Source organism: Pristiophorus japonicus, unplaced genomic scaffold, assembly GCF_044704955.1.
Source record: "Pristiophorus japonicus isolate sPriJap1 unplaced genomic scaffold, sPriJap1.hap1 HAP1_SCAFFOLD_37, whole genome shotgun sequence".
Lineage (NCBI taxonomy): Eukaryota > Metazoa > Chordata > Chondrichthyes > Pristiophoridae > Pristiophorus > Pristiophorus japonicus.
Genome location: NW_027253543.1, coordinates 257,200 through 276,928, shown reverse-complemented (window position 1 = coordinate 276,928; position 19,729 = coordinate 257,200).

The following is a 19,729-nucleotide window of genomic DNA, read 5'->3' as shown; positions in this document are numbered from 1 at the left end:
GTCAGACTGTGGTCAGTTGGTCAGTTTCTCGTTTCTAGGTCAGATTGTGGTCAGTTGGTCAGTTTCGGGTTGTCTCAGTCAGATTGTGATCAGTTGGTCAGCTTCTGGTTTCGAGTTAAGCATGTGGTCAGTTGGACACTTTCTGGTTTCGAGGATAGATTGTGGTCAGTGGCTCAGTTTCGGTTTTCTAGGTCAGACTGTGGTCAGCTGGTCAGTTTCTCGTTTCTAGGTCAGACTGTGGTCAGTTGGTCTGTTGCTGGTTTTTACGTCAGACTGTGGTCAGTTGGTCATATACAGGTTGCTAGGTCAGAATGTGGCCTGTTGGACAGTTAGTGGTTGCTAGGTCAGACTGTGGTCATTTTGTCAGTCTCTGATTTCTCGGTCAAACTGTTGTCAGTTGTTCAGTTTCGTGTTTTCTCGGTGAGACTGTGGTCATTTGGTCAGTTTCTGGTTGTCTCGGTCAGACTCTGGTCAGTGGGTCAGTTTCTGGTTTCTAGCTCAGACTGAAGTCATTTGGTCAGTTTCTGGTTCCTAATTTAGACTGTGATCAGATGGTCAGTTACGGTTTCTCGCTCAGACTGTGGTCAGTTGGTCAGTGTCAGCTTTCTAGGTCAGACTGTTGTGGGTTGCTCAGTTTCTGGTTCGTAGGTCAGACTGTGATCAGATGTTCAGGTTCTGGTCCTCAGGTCAGACTGTGGTCAGTTGATAAGTGTCTGGTTTCTAGGTCAGACTGTTTTTCAGTTGCTAAGTTTCTGGTTTCAAGGTCAGCCTGTGGTCAGTTGGTCAGTTTATGCTTCCAAGGACAGACGGTGGTCAGTTTGTCAGTTTCTGTTTTCTAGGTCAGAATGTGGTCAGTTGGTCAGTTTCTGGTTTCTAGGTCAGACTGTGTTCTGTTGGTCAGTTTTTGGGGTTTAGGCCAGAATGTGGTCAGTTGGTCAGTTTCTGTTTTTAGGTAAGACTGAGGTCAGATTGTCAGTTTCTGGTTTCTAGGTAGAATGTGGTCAGTTAGTCAGTTTATGGTTTCTAGGTCAGAATGTGGTCAGTTTATCAGTCTCTGGTTTCAACGTCAGACTATGGTCAGTTGGTCGATTGCTGGTTTCTATGTCGGACTGTGGTCAGTTGGTGAGATACTGATTGCTCGGTCAGAATGTGGCCTGTTGGTCAGTTTGTGGCTGCTAGGTCAGACTGTGGTCATTTGGTCAGTTTCTGGATTCTAGATCAGACTGTGGTCAGTTGGTCAGTTTTTGGTTCCAAGGTCAGACTGTGGTCAGTTGGTCAGTTTCTATTTTCTAGTTCAGACTGTGGCCAGTTGGTCAGTTTCTGGTTCCAAGTTCAGACTGTGGCACGTTGGTCACTTTCTGATTTTGGGTTCAGACTGTGGGTAGTTGGACAGGTTGTGGTTTCTAGGTCAGACTGTGGTCAGTTGGTCATTTTTGTTTTTACGTCAGACTGAGGTCAGATGGTCAGTTTCTGGTGTCTCGGTCAGAATGTGGTCAGTTGGTCAGTTTCTGATTTCTAGGTCAGATTGCGTTCAGTCGTTCAGTTTCTGGTTCCTAGGTCAGACTGTGGTCAGTTGGTCAGTTACGGTTTGTCTCGGTCAGAATGTGGTCAGTTGGTCAGTTTCTGGTTTCGATGTCAGATTTTGGTCAGTTGCTCAGTTTCGGGTTTCTAAGTCAGACTGTGGTCAGTTGTTCCGTTTCGGGTTGTTTCAGTCAGACTGTGATCCGTTGGTCAGTTTCTGGTTTCGAGTTAAGAATTTGGTCAGTTGGACACTTTCTGATTTCGAGGTTAGATTTTGGTCAATTGCTAAGTTTCGGGTTTCTAGGTCAGACTGTGGTCAGTTGGTCAGTTTCTGGGTTCTAGGTCAGACTGTGGTCAGTTGGTCTGTTGCTGGTTTCAACGTCAGACTGTCGTCAATTTGTCATATACAGGTTGCTAGGTCAGAATGTGGCCTGTTGGACAGTTTGTGGTTGCTAGGTCAGATTGTGGTCATTTGGTCAGTCTCTGGTTTCTCGGTCAAACCGTTGTGAGTTGGTCAGTTTCGGGTTGTCTCGGTGAGACTGTGGCCAGTTGGTCAGTTTCTGGTTTCGAGGTCAAACTGAAGTCATTTGGTCAGCTTCTGGTTCCTAATTTAGACTGTTATCAGATGGTGATTTACGGTTTCTAGCTCAGACTTTGGTCAGTTGGTCATTTTCTGGTTTCTAGGTCAGACTGTGGTCAGTTGGTCTGTTGCTGGTTTCTCCGTCAGACTGTTGTCAGTTGGTCATATACAGGTTGCCAGGTCAGAATGTGGCCTGTTGGACAGTTTGTGGTTGCTAGGTCAGATTGTGGTCATTTGGTCAGTCTCTGGTTTCTCGGTCAAACTTTTGTCAGTTGGTAAGTTTCTGGTTTCAAGGTCATCCTGTGGTCAGTTGGTCAGTTTATGCTTCCAAGGTCAGACTGTGGTCAGTTGGTCAGTTTATTTTTTCTAGGTCAGATTGTGGTCAGTTGGTCAGTTTCTGGTTTCTAGGTCAGACTGTGTTTCGTTGGTCAGTTTCTGGTTTCTAGGTCAGAATGTGGTCAGTTGGTCAGTTTCTGGTTTCAAGTTAAGAATGTGGTCAGTTGGTCAGTTTATGGTTTCGAGGTCAGACGGTGGTCAGTTGGTCAGTTGCTGGTGTTAAGGTCAGACTGTGGTCAGTTAGTCAGTTTATGGTTTCTACGTCTGACTGTGGTCAGTTGGTCAAATACTGGTTGCTAGGTCAGAATGTGGCCTGTTGACAGTTTGTGTTTGTTTGGCCAGACTTTCGTCATTTTATCAGTTTCTAGTTTCGAGGTCATATTGTGGTCAGTTGCTCAGATTCTGGTTTCTAGTTCAGGCGGTGGTCATTGTTCAGTTTCGTGTTGTCTTGATCAGTTGGTCAGATTCATGTTGTCTTGGTCAGACTGTGGGCAGTTGGTCAGTTTCTGGTTTCTCGGTCAGACTGCAGTCAGTTGGTCAGTTTCTGGTTGTCTAGGTCTGTTTCTCTGGTCAGCTTTTTAGATTTTGGTTGCTCAGTCATCCTGTGATCAGTTGGTCAGTTGCATGTTGCTAGGTCAGACTGTGGTCAGTTGGTCAGTTTCTGTTTTCTAGATGAGCCAGTGTTCAATTGGTCAGATTCTGGTTTCTAGTTCAGACTGTGGTCAGTTGGCCAGTTTTATGTTGCATCGGTCAGGCTGTGGTCAGTTGGTCAGTTTCTGGTTCCAAGGTCAGACTGCGGTCAGTTGGTCAGTTTATGTTTACTATATCAGTCTGTGGTCAGTTGGTCACTTTCTGGTTTCTAGGTCAGACTGTGGTCCGTTGGTCAGTTTCTGGTTTCTAGGTCAGACTGTGGTCAGTTGGTCAGATACTGGTTGCTAGGTCAGAATATGGTCAGTTGGTCTGTTTCTGGTTGCTAGATCAGACTGTGGACAGTTGTTCAGCTACTGGTTTCTAGATCAGACTGTGGTCAGTTGGTCAGTTTCTTGTTTCTAGGTCAGACTGTGGTCAATTGGTCAGTTTCTGGTTTCCAGGTTAGACTGTGTTCGGTTGGTCAGTTTCTGGTTTCTAGGTCAGAATATGGTCAGTTGGTCAGTTTCTGTTTTTAGGTAAGTCAGGGGTTAGTTGGTCAGTTTCTGGTGTCGAGGTCAGAATGTGGTCAGCTGGTCAGTTTCTGGTTTCTCGGTCAGACTGCGGTCAGTTGGTCAGTTTCTTCTTGTCTAGGCCTGTTTCTCTGGTCAGTTTTTTACTGTTTGGTTGCTAGGTCATTCTGTGGTCAGTTTGTCAGTTTCTGCGTTCTAGATCCGCCTGTGGTCAGTTGGTCAGTTTCTGGTTACTAGATCAGACTGTGGTCATTTGGTCAGTTTCTGGTTCCAAGGAAAGGCTGCGGTCAGTTGGTCAGTTTATGTTTACTATGTCAGTCTGTTGTCAGTTGGTCACTTTCTGGTTCTAGGTCAGACTGTGGTCCGTTGGTCAGTTTCTGGTTTCTAGGTCAGTCTATGGTCAGTAGGTCAGTTTCATGTTGCCTCGGTCAGACTGTGGGCAGTTGGTCAGTTTCTGGTTCCAAGCACACACTCTGGTCGGTTGGTCTGTTTCTGTTTTCTAGGTCAGACTGTGGTCAGTTAGTCAGTTTCTGGTTCCTAGTTCAGACTGTGGTCAGTTGGTCAGTTTCTGGTTTCTAGGTCAGACTGTGGTCAGTTGGTCAGTTTCTGCTTTCTAGATCAGACTGTGGTCAGTTTGTCAGTTACTGGTTTCTTGGTCAGACTGTGGTCAGTTGGTCAATTTAGGATTGTCTCGGTCAGATTTTGGTCAGTTGGACAGTTTCTGGTTGCTAGATCAGACTGTGGTGAGTTGGTCAGTTTCTGGTTCTAGATCAGACCGTGGTCAGTTGGTCAGTTTCTGCTTTCTACATCAGCCTGTGGTCAGTTGGTCAGTTTCTGTTTTTCGGTCAGAGTGAAGTCAGTTTGTCAGATACTGGTTGCTAGGTCCGACTGTGGTGGTTGGTCAGTTTCGGGTTGTCTCGGTCAGACTGTGGTCATTTGGTCAGTTTCTGGTTTCGAGGTCAGATTGTGGTCAGACTGTGGCCAGTTGGTGAGTTACTGGTTTCTCGGTCAGACTGTGGTCAGTTGGTCAGTTTCTGATTGCCGAGGTCTGTTTCTCTGACAGTTTTCTACTTTTTGGTTGCTAGGTCATCCTGTGGTCAGTTGGTCAGTTGCTTGTTGCTAGGTCAGACTGTGTTCAGTTGGTCAGTTTCTGCTTTCTATATCAGCCTGTGGTCAGTTGGTCAGTTTCTGTTTTTCGGTCAGAGTGAGGTCAGATTGTCAGTTTCTGGTTGCTAGATCAGATTGTACTCAGTGGGTGAGTTTCTGGTTTCTAAATCAGAATGTGGTCAGTTGGTCAGCTTCTGGTTTCGAGGTCAGAATGTGGTCAGTTGGTCAGTTTCCTGTTGCGTCTGTCAGACTCTGGTCAGTTGGTCATTTTCTGGTTCCAAAGTCAGAATGTGGTCAGTTGGTCAGTTTCTGGTTCCAAGGTCAGACTGTGGACAGTTGGTCAGTTTCTGTTTTTAGGTCAGACTGAGGTCAGCTGGTCAGTTTCGGGTTTCTAGGTCAGAATGCTGTAAGTTGGTTAGTTTCTGATTTCTAGGTCAGACTGTGGTCAGTTGTTCACATTTCTGGTTAATAGGTCAGACTGTGGTCAGTTGGTAAATTGCTGGTTTCTACGTCAGAATGTGCTCTGTTGGTCAGTTTCACGTGGCCTCGGTCAGACTGTGGTCAGTTGGTCAGTTTCTGATTCAGAGGCCAGACTGTGGTCAGTTGGTCAGTTTCTGGTTTCTAGGTCAGAATGTGGTCTGTTGGTCAGTTTCTCGTTTCTAGGTGAGACAGTGGTCAGTTGGTCGGTTTCTGTTTTTAGCTCAGACTGAGGTCAGATGGTCAGTTTCTGGTTTGCAATTCGGAATGTGGTCAGTTGGGCAGTTTCGGGTTTCGAGTTAAGAATGTGGTCAGTTGTTCAGTTTCTGGTTTCGAGCTCAGACTGTGGTCATTTGGTCAATTTCTGGCTTCTAGGTCAGACTGTGGTCAGTTAGTCAGTTTCTGGTTCCTAGTTCAGACTGTGGTCAGTTGGTCAGTTTCTGGTTTCTGGGCCAGATTGTGGTCAGTTGGTCAGTTTCAGCTTTCTAGATCAGACTGTGGTGAGTTTGTCAGTTTCTGCTTTCTAGGTCAGACTGTGGTCAGTCTGTCAGTTACTGGTTTCTAGGTCAGACTGTGGTCATGTTGGTCAGTTTAGGATTGTCTCGGTCAGTTTTTGGTCCGTTGGACAGTTTCTGCTTGCTAGATCAGACTGTGGTCAGTTGGTCAGTTTCTAGTTTCGAGGTCAGACTGTGGTCATTTGGTCAGTTTATGGTTCCAAGGTCCGACTGTGGTGAGTTGTTCAGTTTCTGTTCTCTAGGTCAGATTGTGGTCAGTTGGTCATTTTCTAGTTTCGAGGTCAGACTGTGGTCATTTGGTCAGTTTATGGTTCCAAGGTCCGACTGTGGTGAGTTGTTCAGTTTCTGTTCTCTAGGTCAGATTGTGGTCAGTTGATCAGTTTCTGGTTCCTTGGTCAGACTGTGGTCCGATGGTCAGTTTCTGGTTTCTAGTTCAGATGGTGGGTTGTTGGACAGGGTGTGGTTTCTAGGTCAGATGTGGTCAGTTCGTCAGTTTCTGTTTTTAGATCAGACAGAGGTCAGCTGGTCAGTTTCTGGTGTATAGGTCAGAATGTGGTCAGTTGGTCAATTTCTGGTTTCTCGGTCAGATTGTGTTCAGTTGTTCAGTTTCTTGTTTCTAGCTCAGACTGTGGTCATTTTGTCAGTTTCTGCTATCCAGGTCAGACTGTGGTCACTTGGACAGTTTCTGGTTTCGAGTTAAGAATGTGGTCAGTTGCTCAGTTTCGGGTTTCTAGGTCAGAATGTGGTCAGTTGGTCAGTTTCTGGTTTCTTGGTCAGACTGTAGTCAATTGGTCAGTTTATGTTTTTAGATCAGACTGAGGTCAGATGGTCAGTTTTTGTGTCTTGGTCAGAATGTTGTCAGTTGGGCAGTTTCTGGTTTCTAGATCAGACTGTGGTCAGTTGCTCAGTTTCGGGTTGTCTTGGTCAGACTGTGGTCAGTTGTTCAGTTCATGGTTTCGAGTTAAGAATGTGGTCAGTTGATCAGTTTCTGGTTACGAGGTCAGATTGTGGTCAGTTGCTCAGTTTCGGGCTTCTAGGTCAGACTGTGGTCAGTTGGTCAGTTTCTGGTTTCTAGGTCAGACTGTGGTAAGTTGGTCAGTTGCAGGTTTGTCGGTCAGACTGTGATCAGATGGTCCAGTTAAGAATGTGGTCAGTTGATCAGTCTCTGGTTTCTCGATAAAACTGTTGTCAGTTGGTCAGTTTCGGGTTGTCTCGGTCACACTGTGGTCAGTTGGTCAGTTTTTGATTGTCTCGTTCAGACTTGGTCAGTTGGTCAGTTTCTGGTTTCTAGCTCAGACTGTGGTCAGTTGGTCAGTATCAGTTTTCTATGTCAGACTGTGGTCAGTTGCTCAGTTTCTGGGTCGTAGGTCAGACTGTGATCACATGTTCAGTTTCAGGTCCTGAGGTTAGACTGTGGTCAGTTGGTAAGTTTCTGGTTTCTAGGTCAGACTGTGGTCAGTTGGTCAGTTTCTGGTTTCTCGATGAGACTGTGGTCAGTTGGTCAGTTTCTGGTTTCTAGGTTAGACTGTGGTCAGTTGGTCAGTTTCATGTTGCCTCGGTCAGACTGTGGTCAGTTGGTCAGTTTCTGGTTCCAAGGTCAGACTTTGGTCAGTTGGGCAGTTTCTGGTTCCAAGGTCAGACTGTGGTCAGTTGGTCAATTTCTGGTTTCGATGTCAGACTGTGGTCTGTTGGTCAGTTTCTGGTTTTGAGTTAAGAATGTGGTCAGTTGGTCAGTTTCTGGTTTCGATGTAGGACTGTGGTCAGTTGGTCAGTTTCTAATTTCGAGGTCAGACTGTGGTTTAGTTGGTCATTTTCTGGTTTCTATGTCAGACTCTGGTCAGTTGTCAATTTCTGCTTTCTAGGTCAGACTGTGGTCAGTTGGTTAATTGGTGGTTTCTATGTAAGACTGTGGTCAGTTGGTCAGTTACTGGTTGCTAGGTCAGAATGTGGCCTGTTGGACAGTTTGTGGTTGCAAGGTCAGACTGTGGTCATTTGGTCAGTTTCTGGTTTCGAGGTCAGATTGTGGTCAGTTGCTCAGTTTCTGGTTTCTAGGTCAGACTGTGGTCACTTGGTCAGTTTCGTTTTGTCTTGGTCAGTTGGTCAGTTTCATGTTGTCTCGGTCAGAATGTGGGCAGTTGGTCAGTTTCTGGGTCATAGGTCAGACTATGATCACATGTTCAGTTTCAGGTCCTGAGGTTAGACTGTGGTCAGTTGGTACGTTTCTGGTTTCTAGGTCAGACTGTGGTCAGTTGGTCAGTTTCTGGTTTCTCGATCAGACTGTGGTCAGTTGGTCAGTTTCTGGTTTCTAGGTTAGACTGTGGTCAGTTGGTCAGTTTCATGTTGCCTCGGTCAGACTGTGGTCAGTTGGTCAGTTTCTGGTTCCAAGGTCATACTTTGGTCAGTTGGTCAGTTTCTGGTTCCAAGGTCATACTTTGGTCAGCTGGTCAGCTTCTGGTTCCAAGGTCAGACTGTGGTCATTTGGTCCCCTTGTGTTTTCTATGTTAGAATGTGGTCAGTTGGTCAATTTCTGTTTTCTATGTCAGACTGTGGTCAGTTGGTCAATTTCTGGTTTCAAGGTCTGGCTGTGGTCAGTTGGTCAGTTTCTGGTTTCGATGTCAGACTTTGGTCAGTTGGTCAGTTTCTAATTTCGAGGTCAGACTGTGCTTTAGTTGGTCAGTTTCTGGTTTCTATGTCAGACTCTGGTCAGTTGGTCAATTTCTGCTTTCTAGATCAGACAGTGGTTAGTTGGTCAATTGGTGGTTTCTATGTCAGACTGTGGTCAGTTGGTCAGTTACTGGTTGCTAGTTCAGAATGTGGCCTGTTGGACAGTTTGTGGTTTCTAGTTCAGACTGTGGTCATTTCGTCAGTTTCTGGTTTCGAGGTCAGATTGTGGTCAGTTGCTCAGTTTCTGGTTTCTAGGTCAGACTGTGGTCATTTGGTCAATTTCGTGTTGTCTTGGTCAGTTGATCAGTTTCATGTTGTCTCGGTCAGAATGTGGGCAGTTGGTCAGTTTCTGGTTCCACGGTCAGACTGTGGACATTTGGTCAGTTTCTTTTTTCTAGGTCAGACTGTGGTCAGTTGGTCAGTGTCTGGTTTCTAGGTCAGACTGTGGTCCGTTGGTTAATTTCTGTTTTCTAGGTCAGAGTATGGTGAGTTAGTCAGTTTCTGGTTCCAAGTTCAGACTTTGGTCAGTTAATCAGTTTCTGTTTTCTAGGTCAGGCTGTGGTCAGTTGGTCAGTTTCTGGTATCTAGGTCAGAATGTGGTCAGTTGGTCAGCTTCTTTTTCCTTTGTTAGATAGTGGTCAATTGGACAGTTTATGTTTTTCGGTCAGAATGTGGTCAGTTGGACAGTTTCTGGTTGCCAGGTCAGACTGTGGTCTGTTGGTCAGTTTCTTTTTTTAGGTCAGACTGATTTCAGATGGTCAGTGTCTGGGTACGAGGTCAGATTGTGGTCAGTTGCTAAGTTTCGGGTTTCTATGTCAGACTGTGGTCAGTTGGTCAGTTGCTGGTTACTACTTCAGACTGTGGTCAATTGGTCAGATACTGTTTGCTAAGTCAGATTGTGGTAACTTGCTCAGTTTATGGTTTCTAGGTCAGACTGTGGTCATTTGGTCAGTTTCGTGTTATCTTGGTAAGTTGGTCAGTTTCATGTTGTCTCGGTCAGACTGTGGGCAGTTGGTTAGTTTCTGGTTTCTTGGTCAGACTGAGGTCTGACTGTGGTCAGTTGGTCAATTTCTGGTTTCTCGGTCTGACTGTGGTCAGTGATTCAGTTTTTGGCTGTCTAGGTGTGATTCTCTGGTCAGTTTTTAACTTTTTGGTTGCTAGGTCATCCTGTGGCCAGTGGTCAGTTGCTTCTTGCTCGGTCAGACTGTGTTCAGTTGATCAGTTTCTGGTTTATAGGTCAGACTGTGGTCAGTTAATCATTTTCTGTTTTCTATGACAGACTGTGGTCAGTTGGTCAGTTACGGATTGTCTCAGTCAGACTTTGGTCAGTTGGTCAGTTTCTGTTTCCGAGGTCAGAATTTGGTCAATTGGTCAGATTGTGGTGTCTACCTCAGACTGTGTCAGTTGGTCAGTTTCAGTTTTCTAGGTCACACTGTGGTCAGTTGGTCAGTTTCGGGTTGTCTTGGTCAGACTGTGGTCAGTTGGTCATTTCCTTTTTTCGAGTTTAGAATGTGGTCAGTTGATCAGTTTCTGGTTACGAGGTCAGATTGTGGTCAGTTGCTCAGTTTCGGGTTTCTAGGTCAGACTGTGGTCAGTTGGTCAGTTTCTGGTTTCTAGGTCAGACTGTGGTAAGTTGGTCAGTTGCTGTTTTCTCGGTCAGAACAAAGTCAGTTGGTCAATTTCAGGTTCCTAATGCAGACTGTGATCAGATGGTCCAGTTAAGAATGTGGTCAGTTGATCAGTCTCTTGTTTCTCGGTCAAACTGTTGTCAGTTGGTCAGTTTCGGGTTGTCTCGGTCAGACTGTGGTCAGTTGGTCAGTTTCTGATTGTCTCGTTCAGACTCTGGTCAGTTGGTCAGTTTCTGGTTTCTAGGTCAGAACAAAGTCAGTTGGTCAGTTTCTGGTTCCTAATGCAGACTGTGATCAGATGGTCAATTCCGGTTTTTAGCTCAGACTGTGGTCAGTTGGTCAGTATCAGGTTTCTATGTCAGACTGTGGTCAGTTGCTCAGTTTCTGGGTCGTAGATCAGACTGTGATCACATGTTCAGTTTCAGCTCCTGAGGTTAGACTGTGGTCAGCTGGTAAGTTTTTGGTTTCTAGGTCAGACTGTGGTCAGTTGGTCAGTTTCTGGTTTCTCGATCAGACTGTGGTCAGTTGGTCAGTTTCTGGTTTTTATGTCAGACTGTGGTCAGTTGGTCAATTTCTGTTTTCTATGTCAGACTGTGGTCAGTTGGTCAATTTCTGGTTTCAAGGTCAGACTGTGGTCTGTTGGTCAGTTTCTGGTTTCGAGTTAAGAATCTGTTCAGTTGGTCAGTTTCTGGTTTCGATTTCAGACTGTGGTCAGTTGGTCAGTTTCTAATTCCGAGGTCAGACTGTGGTTTAGTTGGTCATTTTCTGGTTTCTATGTCAGACTCTGGTCAGTTCGTCAATTTCTGGTTTCTAGGTCAGACTGTGGTCAGTTAGTCAATTGATGGTTTTTATGTCAGACTGTGGTCAGTTGGTCAGTTACTGGTTGGTAGGTCATAACGTGGCCTGTTGGAAAGTTTGTGGTTGCTAGGTCAGACTGTGGTCATTTGGTCAGTTTCTGGTTTCGAGGTCAGATTGTTGTCAGTTGCTCAGTTTCTGGTTTCTCGGTCAGACTGTGGTCATTTGGTCAGTTTCGTGTTGTCTTGGTCAGTTGGTCAGTTTCATGTTGTCTCGGACAGAATGTGGGCAGTTGGTCAGTTTCTGGTTTCTAGATCAGACAGTGGTGAGACTGTGGTCAGTTGGTCTGTTTCTGGTTTCTCGGTCAGACTGTGGTCAGTTGTTCAGGTTCTGGTTGTCTAGGTCTGTTTCTCTCGACAGTTATTTACTTTTTGGTTGCTAGGTCATCCTGTGGTCAGTTGGTCAGTTACATTTTGCCTCGGTCAGACTGTGGTCAGTTGGTCAGTTTCTGGTTCCAAGGTCATACTTTGGTCAGTTGGTCAGTTTCTGGTTCCAAGGTCAGACTGTGGTCATTTGGTCCCTTTCTGTTTTCTATGTCAGAATGTGGTCAGTTGGTCAATTTCTGGTTTCTCGGTCAGACTGTGGTCACTTGCTCAGGTTCTGGTTGTCTAGGTCTGTTTCTCTGGTCAGTTTTTGACTTTTTGGTTGCTAGGTCATCCTGTGCTTATTTGGTCAGTTGCTTGTTGATAGGTCAGACTGTGGTCAGTTGGTCAGTTTCTGCTTTCTAGATCAGCCTGTTACCAGTTTGTCAGTTTCTGGTTGCTAGATAAGACTGTGGTCAGTTGGTCTGCTTCTGTTTTCTAGGTTAAACTGTGGTCAGTTGGTCAGTTCCATGTTGCCTCCGTCAGACCGTGGTCAGTTGGTCCGGTTCTGGTTCCAAGGTAAGACTGTGGTCAGTTGGTCAGTTTCTTGTGTCACGGTCAGACTGTGGACATTTGATAAGATTCTTTTCTCTAGGTCAGACTGTGGTCAGTTGGTCAGTGTCTGGTTTCTAGGTAAGACTGTGGTCCGTTGGTCAGTTTTTGTTTTCTAGGTCAGAGTGGTCAGTTGGTCAATTTCTGGTTTCAAGGTCATACTGTGGTCTGTTGGTCAGTTTCTGGTTTCGAGTTAAGAATCTGGTTAGTTGGTCAGTTTCTGGTTGCTAGGTCAGAATATGGCCTGTTGGACAGTTTGTGGTTGCTACGTCAGACTGTGGTCATTTGGTCAGTTTCTGGTTTCGAGGTCAGATTGTGGTCAGCTGCACAGTTTCTGGTTTCTAGGTCAGACTGTGGTCAGTTGGTCAGTTACTGTTTGCTAGGTCAGAAATTGGCCTGTTGGACAGTTTGTGGTTGCTAGGTAAGTCTGTGGTCATTTGGTCAGTTTCTGGTTTCGAGGTCAGATTGTGGTCAGCTGCTCAGTTTCTGGTTTCTAGGTCAGACTGTGGTCATTTGATCAGTTTCGTGTTGTCTTGGTCAGTTGGTCAGTTTCATGTTGTCTCGGTCAGAATGTGGGCAGTTGGTCAGTTTCTGGTTTCTAGGTCAGACTGTGGTACGACTGTGGTCAGTTGGTCTGTTTCTGGTTTCTCGGTCAGACTGTGGACAGTTGCTCAGGTTCTGGTTGTCTCGGTCTGTTTCTCTGGACAGTTTCTCACTTTTTGGTTGCTAGGTCATCCTGTGGTCATTTGGTCAGTTGCTTGTTGATAGGTCAGACTGTGGTCAGTTGGTCAGTTTCTGCTTTCTAGATCAGCCTGTTACTAGTTGGTCAGTTTCTGGTTGCTAGATAATTGGTCTGTTTGTTGCTTGTTGATAGGTCAGACTGTGGTCAATTGTTCTGTTTCTGATTTCTAGGTTAAACTGTGGTCAGTTGGTCAGTTTCATGTTGTCTCCGTCAGACTGTGGTCGGTTTCTGTTTTCTAGGTAAGACTGTGTTCAGTTGGTCAATTTCTGGTTTCAAGTTCATACTGTGGTCTGTTGGTCAGTTTCTGGTTTCGAGTTAAGAATCTGGTCAGTTGGTCAGTTTCTGGTTGCTCGGTCAGAATGTGGCCTGTTGGACAGTTTATGGTTGCTAGGTCAGACTGTGGTAATTTGGTCAGTTTATGGTTTCGAGGTCATATTGTGGTCAGCTGCACAGTTTCTGGTTTCTTGGTCAGACTGTGGTCAGCTGGTCAGTTACTTGTTGCTAGGTCAGAATGTGGCCTGTTGGACAGTTTGTGGTTGCTAGGTCAGACTGTGGTAATTTGGTCAGTTTCTGGTTTCGAGGTTAGATTGTGGTCAGCTGCTCAGTTTCTGGTTTCTAGGTCAGATTGTGGTCATTTGGTCAGTTTCGTGTTGTCTTGGTCAGTTGATCAGTTTCTGGTATCTAGGTCAGAATGTGGTCAGTTGGTCAGCTTCTTTTTCCGAGGTCAGATAGTGGTCAATTGGTAAGTTTCTGTTTTTCGGTCAGAATGTGGTCAGTTGCACAGTTTCTGGTTGCTAGGTCAGACTGTGGTCTGTTGGTCAGTTTCTTTTTTTAGGTCAGACTGAGGTCAGATGGTCAGTGTCTGGTTTCGAGGTCAGATTGTTTTCAGTTGCTAAGTTTCGGGTTTCTAGGTCAGACTGTGGTCAGTTGGTCAGTTGCTGGTTTCTACGTCAGACTGTGGTCAATTGGTCAGATACTGGTTGCTAAGTTAGATTGTGGTAACTTGCTCAGTTTATGGTTTCTAGGTCAGACTGTGGTCATTTGGTCAGTTTCGAGTTGTCTTGGTAAGTTGGTCAGCTTCATGTTGTCTCAGTCAGACTGTGGGCAGTTGGTCAGTTTTTGGTTTCTTGGTCAGACTGATGGCTGACTGTGGTCAGTTGGTCAATTTCTGGTTTCTCGGTCTGACTGTGTTCAGTGATTCAGTTTTTGGTTGTCAAGGTGTGTTTCTCTGGTCAGTTTTTAACTTTTTGGTTGCTAGGTCATCCTGTGGCCAGTTGGTTAGTTGCTTGTTGCTCGGTCAGACTGTGGTCAGTTGATCAGTTTCTGTTTTCTATGTCAGACTGTGGTCAGTTGGTCAGTTACGAATAGTCTCAGTCAGACTTTGGTGAGTTGGTCAGTTTCTGTTTCCGAGGTCAGAATTTGGTCAATTGGTCAGTTTCTGGTGTCTACGTCAGACTGTGTCAGTTGGTCAGTTTCATTTTTCTAGGTCACACTGTGGTCAGTTGGTCAGTTTCGGATTGTCTTGGTCAGACTGTGGTCAGTTGGTCGTTTCCTGATTACGAGTTTAGAATGTGGTCAGTTGATCAGTTTCTGGTTACAAGGTCAGATTGTGGTCAGTTGCTCAGTTTCGGGATTCTAGGTCAGACTGTGGTCAGTTGGTCAGTTTCGGGTTTCTAGGTCAGACTGTGGTAAGTTGGTCAGTTGCTGGTTTCTAGGTCAGAACAAAGTCAGTTGGTCAATTTCTGGTTCCTAATGCAGACTGTGATCAGATGGTCCAGTTAAGAATGTGGTCAGTTGATCAGTCTCTGGTTTCTCGGTCCAACTGTTGTCAGTTGGTCAGTTTCGTGTTGTCTCGGTCAGACTATGGTCAGTTGGTCAGTTTCTGATTGTCTCCTTCAGACTCTGGTCAGTTGGTTAGTTTCTGGTTTCTAGGTCAGAACAAAGTCAGTTGGTCAGTTTCTGGTTCCTAATGCAGACTGTGATCAGATGGTCAGTTACGGATTCCAGCTCAGACTGTGGTCAGTTGGTCAGTATCAGGTCTCTATGTCAGACTGTGGTCAGTTGCTCAGTTTCTGGGTCGTAGGTCAGACTGTGATCACATGTTCAGTTTCAGATCCTGAGGTTAGACTGTGGTCAGTTGGTAAGTTTCTGGTTTCTATGTCAGATTGTAGTCAGTTGGTCCGTTTCTGGTTTCTCGATCAGACTGTGGTCAGTTGGTCAGTTTCTGGTTTCTATGTCAGACTGTGGTCAGTTGTCAATTTCTGTTTTCTATGTCAGACTGTGGTCAGTTGGACAATTTCTGGTTTCAAGGTCAGTCTGTGGTCTGTTGGTCAGTTTCTGGTTTCGAGTTAAGAATGTGGTCAGTTGGTCAGTTTCTGGTTTCGATGTCAGACTGTGGTCAGTTGGTCAGTTTCTAATTTCGAGGTCAGACTGTGGTTTGGTTGGTCAGTTTCTGGTTTCTATGTCAAACTCTGGTCAGTTGGTTAATTTCTGGTTTCTAGGTCAGACTGTGGTCAGTTAGTCAATTGATGGTTTCTATGTCAGTCTGTGGTCAGTTGGTCAGTTACTGGTTGCTAGGTCAGAATGTGGCCTGTTGGATAGTTTGTGGTTGCTAGGTCAGACTGTGGTCAGTTGCTAAGTTTCTGGTTTCTAGGTCAGAATGTGGTCATTTGGTCAGTTTCGTGTTGCCTTGGTCAGTTGGTCAGTTTCATGTTCTCTCGGACAGAATGTGGGCAGTTGGTCAGTTTCTGGTTTCTAGGTGAGACTGTGGTGAGACTGTGGTCAGTTGGTCTGTTTCTGGTTTCTCGGTCAGACTGTGGTCAGTTGCTCAGGTTCTAGTTGTCTAGGTCTGTTTCTCTGGACAGTTTTTAACTTTTTGGTTGCTAGGTCATCCTGTGGTCATTTGGTCAGTTGCTTGTTGATAGGTCAGACTGTGGTCAGTTGGTCAGTTTCTGCTTTCTAGATCAGCCTGTTACCTGTTGGTCAGTTTCTGGTTGCTAGATAAGTTTGTGGTCAGTTGGTCTGTTTCTGATTTCTAGGTTAAACTGTGGTCAGTTGGTCAGTTTCATGTTGTCTCCGTCAGACTGTGGTCAGTTGGTCCGGTTCTGGTTCCAAGGTCAGACTGTGGTCAGTTGGTCAGTTTCTGGTTCCACGGTCAGACTGTGGTCAGTTGGTCAGTTTCTGGTTCCAAGGTCAGACTTTGGTCAGTTGGTCAGTTTCTGGTTCCAAGGTCAGACTGTGGTCAGTTGGTCCGGTTCTGGTTCCAAGGTCAGACTGTGGTCAGTTGGTCAGTTTCTGGTTCCACGGTCAGACTGTGGTCAGTTGGTCAGTTTCTAGTTCCAAGGTCAGACTTTGGTCAGTTGGTCAGTTTCTGGTTCCAAGGTCAGACTTTGGTACAGTTGGTCAGTTTCTGGTTCCACGGTCAGACTGTGGTCAGTTGGTCCGGTTCTGGTTCCAAGGTCAGACTGTGGTCAGTTGGTCAGTTTCTGGTTCCACGGTCAGACTGTGGTCAGTTGATCAGTTTCTGGTTCCAAGGTCAGACTTTGGTCAGTTGGTCAGTTTCTGGTTCCAAGGTCAGACTGTGGTCATTTGGTCCCTTTCTGTTTTCTATATCAAAATGTGCTCAGTTGGTCAATTTCTGTTTTCTATGTCAGACTGTGGTCAATTGGTCAATTTCTGGTTTCAAGTTCAGACTGTGGTCTGTTGGTCAGTTTCTGGTTTCGAGTTAAGAATCTGGTCAGTTGGTCAGTTTCTGGTTTCGATGTCAGACTGTGGTCAGTTAGTAAGTTTATAATTTCGAGGTCAGACTGTGGTTTAGTTGGTCAGTTTCTGGTTTCTATGTCAGACTCTGGTCAGCTGGTCAGTTTCTGGTTTCAAGGTCAGATTGTGGTCAGTTGCACAGTTTCTGGTTTCTAGGTCAGACTGTGGTCATTTGGTCAGTTTCGTGTTGTCTTGGTCAGTTGGTCAGTTTCTTGTTGTCACGGTCAGAATGTGGGCAGTTGGTCAGTTTCTGGTTTCTAGGTCAGACTGTGGTGAGACTGTGGTCAGTTGGTCTGTTTCATGTTGTCTCCATCAGACTGTGGTCAGTTGGTCCGGTTCTGGTTCCAATGTCAGACTGTGGTCAGTTGGTCAGTTTCTGGTTCCACGGTCAGACTGTGGACATTTGATCAGTTTCTTTTTTCTAGGTCAGACTGTGGGCAGTTGGTCATTGTCTAGTTTCTAGGTCAGACTGTGGTCGGTTAGTCAGTTTCTGTTTTCTAGGTCAGACTGTGTCCGTTGGTCAGTTTCTGGTATCTACGTCGGAATGTGGTCAGTGGGTCAGTTTCTGGTTTCTCGATCAGACTGTGGTCAGTTGGTCAGTTTCTGGTTTCTAGTTTAGACTGTGGTAAGTTGGTCAGTTTCATGTTGCCTCGGTCAGACTGTGGTCAGTTGGTCAGTTTCTGGTTTCTAGGTTAGACTGTGGTCAGTTGGTCAGTTTCATGTTGCCTCGGTCAGACTGTGGTCAGTTGGTCCCTTTCTGTTTTCTGTGTCAGAATGTGCTCATTTGGTCAATTTCTGTTGTCTAAGTCAGACTGTGGTCAGTTGGTCAATTTGTGGTTGCAAGATCAGACTGTGGTCTGTTGGTCAGTTTCTGGTTTCGAGTTAAGAATCTGGTCAGTTGGTCAGTTTCTGGTTTCGATGTTAGACTGTGTTCAGTTGGTCAGTTTCTAATTCCGAGTTCAGACTGTGGTTTAGTTAGTCATTTTCTGGTTTCTATGTCAGACTCTGGTCAGTTGGTCAATTTCTGGTTTCTAGGTCAGAATGTGGCCTGTTGGAAAGTTTGTGGTTGCTAGGTCAGACTGTGGTCATTTGGTCAGTTTCTGGTTTCGAGGTCAGATTGTTGTCAGTTGCTCAGTTTCTGGTTTCTAGGTCAGACTGTGGTAATTTGATCAGTTTCGTGTTGTCTTGGTCAGTTGGTCAGTTTCATGTTGTCTCGGACAGAATGTGAGCAGTTGGTCAGTTTCTGGTTTCTAGGTCAGACTGTGGTGAGACTGTGGTCAGTTGGTCTCTTTCTGGTTTCTCGGTCAGACTGTGGTCAGTTGCTCAGGTTCTGGTTGTCTAGGTCTGTTTCTCTGGACAGTTTTTTACTTTTTGGTTGCTAGGTCATCCTGTGGTCATTTGGTCAGTTGCTTGTGGATAGGTCAGACTGTGGTCAGTTGGTCAGTTTCTGCTTTCAAGACCAGCCTGTTACCAGTTGGTCAGTTTCTTGTTGCTAGATAAGACTGTGGTCAGTTGGTCTGTTTCTGATTTCTAGGTTAAAATGTGGTCAGTTGGTCAGTTTCATGTTGTCTCCGTCAGACTGTGGTCAGTTGGTCCGGTTCTGGTTCCAAGGTCAGACTGTGGTCAGTTGATAAGTTTCTGGTTCCACGGTCAGACTGTGGACATTTGATCAGTTTCTTTTTTCTACATCAGACTGTGGTCAGTTGGTCAGTGTCTGCTTCCAGGTCAGACTGTGGTCCGTTGGTCAGTTTCTGTTTTCTAGGTCAGACTGTGGTCAGTTTGTCAGTTTCTGGTATCTAGGTCAGAATGTCGTCAGTTCGTCAGGTTCTGGTTTCTCGATCAGACTGTGGTCAGTTAGTCAGTTTCTGGTTTCTAGGTTAGACTGTGGTCAGTTAGTCAGTTTCAGGTTGCCTCGGTCAGACTGTGGTCAGTTGGTCAGTTTCTGGTTCCAATTTCAGACTTTGGTCAGTTGGTCAGTTTCTGGTTCCAAGTTCAGACTGTGGTCATTTGGTCAGTTTCGTGTTGTCTTGGTCAGTTGGTCAGTTTCATGTTCTCTCGGACAGAATGTGGGCAGTTGGTCAGTTTCTGGTTTCTAGGTGAGACTGTGGTGAGACTGTGGTCAGTTGGTCTGTTTCTGGTTTCTCGGTCAGACTGTCATCAGTTGCTCAGGTTCTAGTTGTCTAGGTCTGTTTCACTGGACAGTTTTTAACTTTTTGGTTGATAGGTCATCCTGTGGTCATTTGGTCAGTTGCTTGTTGATAGGTCAGACTGTGGTCAGTTGGTCAGTTTCTGCTTTCTAGATCAGCCTGTTACCAGTTGGTCAGTATCTGGTTGCTATATAAGACTGTGGTCAGTTGGTCTGTTTCTGATTTCTAGGTTAAACTGTGGTCAGTTGGTCAGTTTCATGTTGTCTCCGTCAGACTGTGGTCAGTTGGTCCGGTTCTGGTTCCAAGGTCAGACTGTGGTCAGTTGGTCAGTTTCTGGTTCCACGGTCAGACTGTGGTCAGTTGGTCAGTTTCTGGTTCCAAGGTCAAACTTTGGTCAGTTGGTCAGTTTCTGGTTCCAAGGTCAGACTGTGGTCATTTGGTCCCTTTCTGTTTTCTATGTCAAAATGTGCTCAGTTGGTCAATTTCTGTTTTCTATGTCAGACTGTGGTCAATTGGTCAATTTCTCGTTTCAAGGTCAGACTGTGGTCTGTTGGTCAGTTTCTGGTTTCGAGTTAAGAATCTGGTCAGTTGGTCAGTTTCTGGTTTCGATGTCAGACTGTGGTCAGTTAGTAAGTTTATAATTTCGAGTTCAGACTGTGGTTTAGTTGGTCAGTTTCTGGTTTCTATGTCAGACTCTGGTCAGCTGGTCAATTTCTGGTTTCTAGGTCAGACTGTGGTCAGTTGATCAATTGGTGGTTTCTATGTCAGACTGTGGTCAGTTGGTCAGTTACTGGTTGCTAGGTCAAAATGTGTCCTGTTGGACAGTTTGTGGTTGCTAGGTCAGACTGTGGTCATTTGGTCAGTTTCTGGTTTCAAGGTCAGATTGTGGTCAGTTGCACAGTTTCTGGTTTCTAGGTCAGACTGTGGTCATTTGGTCAGTTTCGTGTTGTCTTGGTCAGTTGGTCAGTTTCATGTTGTCACGGTCAGAATGTGGGCAGTTGGTCAGTTTCTGGTTTCTAGGTCAGGCTGTGGTGAGACTGTGGTCAGTTGGTCTGTTTCATGTTGTCTCCATCAGACTGTGGTCAGTTGGTCCGGTTCTGGTTCCAAGGTAAGACTGTGGTCAGTTGGTCAGTTTCTGGTTCCACGGTCAGACTGTGGACATTTGATCAGTTTCTTTTTTCTAGGTCAGACTGTGGTCAGTTGGTCATTGTCTAGTTTCTAGGTCAGACTGTGGTCGGTTAGTCAGTTTCTGTTTTCTAGGTCAGACAGTGGTCAGTTGGTCAGTTTCTGGTATCTAGGTCGGAATGTGGTCAGTTGGTCAGTT